The sequence below is a fragment of the Astatotilapia calliptera genome, chromosome 16 (genome assembly GCF_964374335.1).
Source record: "Astatotilapia calliptera chromosome 16, fAstCal68.1, whole genome shotgun sequence".
Taxonomy (NCBI): domain Eukaryota; kingdom Metazoa; phylum Chordata; class Actinopteri; order Cichliformes; family Cichlidae; genus Astatotilapia; species Astatotilapia calliptera.
The window spans coordinates 7,042,114-7,051,929 of NC_137437.1; the positions used below are offsets into that span (position 1 = coordinate 7,042,114).

A 9,816-nucleotide genomic window follows, 5' to 3' on the forward strand; every position below is an offset into this window, starting at 1 on the left:
CACGGCAGTGCAGCGTGTGATCTGGACACAAGCGATGGAGGTACAACTTGTAGAACTTTGGAAAGCTCATCCGAGCCTTTTCGATGTGGCCTCACAAAATTATCACGACACAACAACCTTGAAAATAGTTGGATCTACACTGCTGCTCAATGTTTTTCATTAGCAATTTAGCAAAGTTGATGGTGGTGGTGTGTCTGTGTGAGTGAAAGACAGAGAGGGAGAGCGAGCGACAGAATTTCTGTTATAACCTTCATTTTATGGACGCACAGTGTGACCACTCAGGTCGCATCAGAGCATCGGGCCGTATAGTGTGAGACCCTGCATCGTGACCTATGAACTTCTAACTCCTGCGAGTCAATCGTACAGTTTGAGCAGGAGCTGAATCGCGCGAATGAAAAAAATCGCACAGTGTCTGCCCAGCATAAGCAAGTGCCACGTTCGTGACAACAGCTGTGTGCAGATCAACAGTGGATCATATATCGAGCGTGGGAGAGAGTATGAAAGCGTGGAAGTACTGACCTTACTTTGAGTTTGATTCCATAAAAAGTGACAAAAACATTAGCGTCCATTAGCATTGTGTGTGGGAAGAAAACTTCTTTCTACTGCGAAAAAAAAAAACCCTAAACGTCCAAGCAAGCACCGAGTATGCTACGACGTAATGGGAAACTCACAGGGAAACTCGCGGATTCTTTAACTGACTGCTGCGGCACACCTGCACCAGGATAAACCTCCGCCTACCCCGCTCCTGCTTTACAGGTGAAAATAGAGCAAAAGGACCGCTAGTCTTTGACTTTATTTATTTTCTGTTGTGTTTTACTTGCATCTATTTGAAAGAGTGAGTGTAAACACACAAAAAAAAATATTTTATGTGCTGGAATGTGCAGAAAATAGGTTTAAATATTAAACAAATTTCTTCCAGTCAGAGAATGTTGCATATAATAAAATTTTAGCTTGATGCATAAAGTTAAAAGATTAAAACTAATAAAACAAGTTTTAAAAAGGGACTTTTCCATTTGATTACATTTTGTGTGATGGATTATGCAGAAAAAGTAGAATTGGGCTGAAAGATCTATCGCTTTATCACCTATTCAGGTTGTAAATCGTGTTTTTAAAAAGTAACTAAGCAATTAATTACTTTTGAAAATAAGTAATCAGTAAAGTAACTGGATTACTTTTGGGGGGAAGTAATCAGTAATTAGTTACTGATTACTTTTTTCAAGTAACTTGACCAACACTGGTCATAAACTGGGACAGAATCTTTTAAAATGAATTTTGGAAGAGCCTGTGATATTTTATTTATAGATAAGGACTTAATTACTTTCCAAAATTTCTGAGGGTTATTGAGGTTTTCTGTAGTAACAGATAAATAATATTCTGACTTAGCCTTCTTGATAAGTGTCGTGCATTTGTTTCTTAATTTCCTGAAATCTAACCAGTCAGTCAGGGAATCGTTTTTCCTAGCTTTTGCCCATGCCACATTGCGCTGATGGATGGACTCTGATAATTCCGATGAAAACCAAGGGTTCTCCCGTCCCTTGACCCTAAATTTTCTGGCAGGTGCATGCTTATTTAAAATCTTCATAAAAATTTCTTTAAAATAAGCCCAAGCCAGATGGATGTCTGGTATCAGACTCAAATTTTCTCAATTTACCATGGACAAATCATAATGAAACGCTTGCTCATTAAATATTTTAAAATTTCTTTTACAGATGATACACGGTTTACATTTAGGGATTTTAGTGTTCCTACAGGTAGCAACTACACAATGATCGCTTAAATCATTACAGAACACGCCTAGAGACAGGAACTTATGAGGGACATTTGTTAGAATTAGGTCAATCAAAGTAAATTTGTCAGGACTCTTTATATTTGGCCTTGTAGGTAGGTTGACCAACTGGCTAAGATTAACAGAGTCACAGAAGGATTTAAATTCATCAGAAGCTATATTCAGCCAGTCCCAGTTCAAGTCTCCGGCCAATAGAAGTTCGTTATAATTTAATTTGGACAGAAGATACTTTAGAGATAATAAAGTTTCCTTTACAGCAGATGGAGGCCTATAGCACCCAACAACTGTTATAGAGAGAGACTTTACTATTTTAATATTCAAAGCCAAGAATTCCATTTGTTTAGGAATAGATTCAGATAAAACAATGGATACTTCATATCTTGATTTAACATAAATTGCTACGCCTCCACCTTTCCTAGGCCTATCTGTACAATAAAGATTGTATCCCGTTATGTTGATGTCATCATCTGTAATAGATTTGGACAACCAAGTTTCGGAGATAATCACAATATCCGCGTTTGTCGATTTCGCCCAAATTCTGACCAAGTCCATCTTGTGTAATAAACTGCGTACGTTTAGATGAACACATTTTAACCCTGGCTGAGATTTAAAATCGGCAGGGGTCTGGACACTTTTCAACTCAGGTCCAGGATTTGGTTGCACATCTCCGGATATAAGTAAAAGTAAAACAATCATCATTAACCTTCGTTTCATATTACATTTAAAAGCATTTTCGTACTTTGCAGATGTTAACGACAAATACTGCTTTTTCTTAAGTGAACATGAAAGATTATACAGAACAAGGGAACCTTGTAATTTGGGTAATACTTCATATCGATTTAAGCTAACAACCAGAGCCAAATGAATCGTTGGTGACTCCAGGTGCACTGCTACAGTTGACCTAGTGCCACTAAAATAAGTTTCACCCATACTCAGCTCATATTTTGCAGTTCTCACCCAAGGAGCACCGCAATGTCCCAAGTCCCAAACCACGAATACACACAATAAAGCTTCGATAAGTGTCCTTGTCTTCATAATGATAGCCCAGGGTCCAAAATGGGGGTGAATACAAAAGGCTCCAACCTATTAGCTCCGAATCCGAGCGGAGGTGGACTAAGCAATCCGGGGATCAGATGGAGGTGCGTCGTAGCAGGCTCCAGCCCGGCCTGTTAGCTGCGTGTCCGGACGGTGTAGCAGTCTCCGGCCTGTTAACTCTGCGTCCAGGCAGTATAGCAGGCTCCGTCCTGTTAGCTCCGAGTCCGGGCGGTGTAGCAGACTCTGGCTTCGTTAGCTTCGAAATACGGACAATGTAGCCGGCTCCGGCCTGCCAGCTCCGAGTCCGGGGAATGCAGCGGGCTCCGGCCTGATTAGCTCCGAGTCTGGGGGACGCAACAGGCCCCGGCCTGCTAGCTCCAAGTCCGAGCAGGGGAGGACAAGGAGGACAGGGCAGGGCCCAGCCTGCCCTCCCGGGAATCTAGTAGACGCAGTAGGCACCGGCAGGCTCCGGCCCGTCAATCCAAAGTCCAGGTGGAGGCGGACATGGTAGACTCAGGTTTGCCTACCCAGAGTCAGTATTTAGACCGGCCCGCTTTGTCCAAAGCCCTATTTCAGTCCAGAGGGAGACGCTACGCCGAGAGTTTATGTGTCGCCATCTTGGGTTTTTCTACTCTGGATTTATGTTTTTTGTCTGATTTTTGATTTTATCTTAATATAGTATGTTAAAATAAAAAATAAAGTCAATTCAAACATGTGAGGTTGTAAAGAATGATACCAAACAAGGCAAGGTAAATAGTTTTTTCAAGGCGAAATGTAGAGGTAAAACCAAAAGTAGTCAATAATGGCCAATTATACCTCAGTTACTAACTCCATCCATCCATTCGCTTATGCTTATCCTTTTCAGGGTCACGGGGGGCGCTGGAGCCTATCCCAGCTGTCATAGGGCGAGAGGCGGGGTACACCCTGGAGAGGTCGCCAGTCTGTCGCACGGCTAACACACAGAGACAGACAACCATTCGCACTCACATTCACTCCCGCATTCACACCTATGGGCAATTTGGATTAATCAATTACCCTAACCCCACAAACTGCTGTGGTTAGCACTGTGGCCTCACAGCAAGATGGTTCTGAGTTCAATTCCACCATCAGGCGGGGTCTTTCTGTGTGGAGTTTGCATGTTCTCCCCGTGTTTGCGTGGGTTCCCTCCGGGTACTCCGGCTTTCTCCCACAGTCCCAAGACATGCAGTTACTAACTCAATTACTTTATTCAAGAAGTAACTAGTTACTATAACTAGTTGTTTTTTCAAAGTAACTTGCCCAACACTACCCCTAGGTCACTTCAGGTATTAGTGACACCCTAATGCTCCGAATGTCTTGAAGGCTCTAATTAATGATGTATTAAGAGACTTAAAAATTTATATTTTTTTTATCAATATTTTGCTTACCTGCATGACATATTTTTTTCAAGTTCCCTGAATAGCATGTCATCCATGTCTGCAGTATCCTGCAATAGCTTCTGGAGAACAGGTTGGGTTTAAAGGCTGAAAAATGTGAATTACATTCTTCCTCTGTCACTTTCTCGGACTGGCAAAGACGGCAAGTGAAGACTGATCCAGTGAATGTGCGGGTTATGACCCAGTGGCCTACTCCCAGCCTAGTCGACAACTGTTGCAGTACATCCTTGGCTTCCTTAGTTTCTACTATAGGTTCATTTACAACTATAGCCAGGTAACTGCACCCTTTACACCACTCACTTCCAGTAGAGTCCCCTTTGTCTGGTCCGCAGAAGCACCAGTAGCCTTTAGCAAGCCTAAGGAGCACCTGACACTAAACTACAATTTGAATTTAATTTATTTAAATTCAGTTGCTGATGACACAAAGTTCTGCCCATAGTTAGTATCTTGCCCAAGGATATTTGACATGCAGACTGGAGAAGCCAGAGCAGAGATAAGCCTGAGATAAGCTCAGGTTTATCTCTGTTTGAGGCTTCTGTAATATCACCCATCAATTTTGATTGGCGATGAGGCCTTGCTCAAGGGCACTGAACAGAATACACCCCGGTCAGATAAAGAAATTCCTGTAAAGTCCTTGTCTTGCAAGCTTGCTCCTACATCAGATCTTATGAAATCAACTCTGTGATTAGCGCTTCAGCACTTAAGTTACCTGCCACTCTTTGCATCCATCCTAAATTCCATTTCTCAAGTTAAACCAGTTCAATCTAGTCCATTGTGTAAGATTTCATATCTCAGCTAAAAAAAATTTGTGTTGAAGTTGTGCAGTGCTAAGCAAAAGAGAATGAAAAGGGTGAGATGAACCTCCAGTGTTCAGCTCCTTGAGGCTTAATTTGTCTGAAAAAAACCTTCCACAGACTGTAACTGCTCACTGTTTGCATGATGGTGCATTTTTCAATATTTTCCATTTATTCACCTTGCGCAATTTGTTTAATGAAACATTTTGTAGTTTTTTAAAACATTAATGGATGAAGAATTAAATGTTACCTATATAAGTTTTGATAGACATGTGGAAATTAATACAGATATTTTTATTTTTTTATTATGTTCACATTATATATTCTAATAACTTGCAGTAACTCTATTATTATATACCTCATTTTGATCCACAAAAATCTCCACAAACCTATGTACACTTTTATTGCAGCATTGCTACTGAACGTTGTTATTTACGCCACAACTATTTACCCAAAACTCCTGATTGACTTTTTATCTAAAAAACAAATCATATCATATTCAGCATGTCTCTTTCAGTTTTCCATAATTTATTCTCTGGGTTCTTCAGAGTTTGTTCTCTTGGCAGCCATTGCCTATGACAGATATATGGCTATATGCAAACCTCTTCAATATCCAACCATCATGAGAAAAAGCACTGTGAGTATTTTCCTGGTCATAGCTTGGCTTGTACCTGTATTTGTCACGGTTCGGCATGGCAAACCGTGGGGGGTGTGGGGAAGGAGGACCCAGGCACGGTGCTCTATGTACAAGCAGTGCGTTTATTTACAGTGGTGGAACAAAACAACAATAAATCCCCGTGCTTTCCCTGACTCCAGTGTCGTGTCTCTCCGTGAATAGTTCGTGCCTCAGTGCTCTCCGCTCCCGTGTCTCAGCACTCCTCGTGCTGGCTGCCGTCTGGCGCTCCACACTTCTCCTGGGGACACAATAGACGCAGCTGTCAGGACACATACAGTGGGGCAAAAAAGTATTTAGTCAGCCACCGATTGTGCAAGTTCCCCCACTTAAAATGATGACAGAGGTCAGTAATTTGCACCAGAGGTACACTTCAACTGTGAGAGACAGAATGTGAAAAAAAAATCCATGAATCCACATGGTAGGATTTGTAAAGAATTTATTCGTAAATCAGGGTGGAAAATAAGTATTTGGTCAATAACAAAAATACAACTCAATACTTTGTAACATAACCTTTGTTGGCAATAACAGAGGTCAAACGTTTACTATAGGTCTTTACCAGGTTTGCACACACAGTAGCTGGTATTTTGGCCCATTCCTCCATGCAGATCTTCTCGAGAGCAGTGATGTTATGGGGCTGTCGCCGAGCAACACGGACTTTCAACTCCCGCCACAGATTTTCTATGGGGTTGAGGTCTGGAGACTGGCTAGGCCACTCCAGGACCTTCAAATGCTTCTTACGGAGCCACTCCTTTGTTGCCCGGGCGGTGTGTTTTGGATCATTGTCATGTTGGAAGACCCAGCCTCGTTTCATCTTCAAAGTTCTCACTGATGGAAGGAGGTTTTGGCTCAAAATCTCACGATACATGGCCCCATTCATTCTGTCCTTAGCAAGGATCAGTCGTCCTGTCCCCTTGGCAGAAAAACAGCCCCATAACATGATGTTTCCACCCCCATGCTTCACAGTAGGTATGGTGTTCTTGGGATGCAACTCAGTATTCTTCTTCCTCCAAACACGACGAGTTGAGTTTATACCAAAAAGTTCTACTTTGGTTTCATCTGACCACATGACATTCTCCCAATCCTCTGCTGTATCATCCATGTGCTCTCTGGCAAACTTCAGACGGGCCTGGACATGCACTGGCTTCAGCAGCGGAACACGTCTGGCACTGCGGGATTTGATTCCCTGCCGTTGTAGTGTGTTACTGATGGTGACCTTTGTTACTTTGGTCCCAGCTCTCTGCAGGTCATTCACCAGGTCCCCCCGTGTGGTTCTGGGATCTTTGCTCACCGTTCTCATGATCATTTTGACCCCACGGGATGAGATCTTGCCATGGCGGAGTTTGGAGTCTGACTGTTTGAGGCTGTGGACAGGTGTCTTTTATACAGATGATGAGTTCAAACAGGTGCCATTCATACAGGTAACGAGTGGGGGACAGAAAAGCTTCTTACAGAAGACGTTACAGGTCTGTGAGGGCCAGAGATTTTCCATGTTTGAGGTGACCAAATACTTATTTTCCACCCTGATTTACGAATAAATTCTTTACAAATCCTACCATGTGAATTCATGGATTTTTTTTTCACATTCTGTCTCTCACAGTTGAAGTGTACCTCTGGTGCAAATTACTGACCTCTGTCATCATTTTAAGTGGGGGAACTTGCATAATCGGTGGCTGACTAAATACTTTTTTGCCCCACTGTATAACCGCGGGCATACACACACTAACCTAGCTCAACAGGATGACTAACATGAAGTCTCACGGAATGATCCCGCGTCGGTGGGAGCTCCAAGACTCTCCTAAGTAGCTCCCCCAACGAGGCCTGATCAGCAGCAGGTGTGTGGCTTCAGGTGTGGCCAGACCGTCAGCAGGGCCACACCCACCAGGCCTGAAGGCGCCCGCCGAAACACATATACACACACGCAAACAGGGAGAAAGACAGCAACACCAAATATACATACAATAATAATAATATAATACATAACTGCTCAGGGATCCTGGGTCGCTCAGACCCAGGACCCTGACAGTATTGCAGTCCAAGCAATAGGAATGGCTAAAAGTAAACTGTGTTCCTTTCATTTAAAATCAATATTTTGTAACAATGCAATTTACACTCTTCAGTGTGTAAGATCAAGGTTAGTTACTGTATTTGGTATAATTTGTTATTTTGATTTTGTGATACTTCCTCTTCTTTTTATAGTTTTCACATACACAAAAATCTTTATGGTCTCTTAAAACAGTCGTAAAGTAATCAAGAAAAAAGCTGCAGAGACCTGTTTACCGCACATACTGGTTTTAGTGAGCTTTTCCTGTTTAGGTGTCTATGATGTAACCATATCTCGAGTGGAATCAGATTTCCCTAAAACTGCACGCTTTATAGTGTCATTACAGCTAGCTTTGTATCAACCTTTATTTAATCCATTAATATACGGGCTTAAAATGAAGGAAATTTCTAAACATCTAAAAAGGTTGTTTTGTCCAACAAAAATTATTTGATGCGTCAATAAATTCCTCATTTCAGAAAATGTACTTATTAAATATTATAAACTCATGAAATTGATTTGGTCCACATATTTTACACCTTTTTTTGAATAAATTAATCAGTGAATTTAAAATGTTTTTACTGTTTATGATTGCTCAGGGTGCATGTCTATTGTAACATAAATGTTATAGTTTAAATGTTATAGTTACAGTTAAAATACTGGTTTTTAGACTGCTGCACAGCACAAGAACTCAAGAGTAAAACATTTACAAATTCTAGCAAAATGAATTAAACTAATGCTGACATATACTATGTTCAGAGAGTTTTCTTCATCCGTTAATTTTATACAGTGTTAATTTTTACTTTTCTTTAAATAAATTTGCAAAATGTATAACATTTACAGCTGTACTTCTGTGAAAACAAAATTAAATCTTTCCTCTCTGAGCTTTTATTTTTAGAAATTGTATACTGAGTAGGGACAAATGTTGTGTGGTCTATGACACAATTTGCAAATAACAAAATAAACCGTTTTATTGTTAAACATACATAGCTTTGTGAAGAAATCAAACAAATCAAACAAGCCTGCCTGAGGCCTGTTTGAAACTAGAACCTTGATGCTGTGACAGTGATAACATTACACCAGTAGTACACTAGTAATGCAGGGGAGTGTAAAAGAAGAGGGCGACCTGATTGCATTTCATAAAAATATTCCTTTTTTTCTCAAATATGTGTACGAGAGGTGATGAAGACTAAATCGATGAATATGTAACTGTTCTTGAGGTCTGTTAGATCAGACCTTATTGTATGAATTCTTATCTGAATATCTTACAAACTAGAGAGATTACATTGGAATTACTGTTTTATGAAGCAATATGGTCTGAACTGTGAGAAAGTCTAAAGGTGGAGAAAAAGAAAACTCCCCTTTGTTCTGAAAAGGGAGTATCACAAAATGGTAACAATACAAGAATACACTGTTAGACAAAATGCGCAAAATCCCTACCCTCACCTATGGCCACGAGCTGTGGGTAGTGACCGAAAGAACGAGATCGCGGATACAAGCGGCAGAAACGAGCTTCCTCCGAAGGGTGGCTGGCCTCTCCCTTAGAGATAGGGTGAGAAGTTCGGCCATCCAGGAGGGGCTCAGAGTAGAGCCGCTGCTGCTCCACATCGAAAGGAGCCAGCTGAGGTGGTTCGGGCATCTGACAAGGATGCCCCCTGGGCACCTCCTGGGTGAGGTGTTCCAGGCATGTCCCACCGGGAGGAGGCCCCGGGGCAGACCCAGGACACGCTGGAGAGATTATATCTCTCGGCTGGCCTGGGAACGCCTTGGTGTTCCCCCGGATAAGCTGGAGGAGGTGGCTGGGGAGAGGGAGGTCTGGGCCTCTTTGCTTAGGCTGCTGCCCCCGCGACCCGGCCTCGGATAAAGCGGATGAAGATGGATGGATGGATGGATGTTAGACAAAATAAAATAAACTGCTATCAAGCTGGCCACACTTAAGCAGTCAGTGGGTTACTGTTCTTTCTATCTTTCCTTCTTTCTTTTCCCTTTAATCTTTCTTTCCTTTTACTTCTTTGTTTCCTCTGGGCCCAAGGCTTAGTGACTGATGTGTGTTTATAGCTCTTTAAAGAAAT

At 41.8% G+C, this 9,816-nt stretch overlaps 1 pseudogene; it reads left to right on the top strand.

Annotated features, from left to right (window-relative positions):
- Window positions 1–5,257: 5,257 nt before the first annotated feature.
- Window positions 5,258–8,198, top strand: LOC113007327 (olfactory receptor 11A1-like; annotated as a pseudogene).
- The last annotated feature ends 1,618 nt before the right edge of the window (window positions 8,199–9,816 follow it).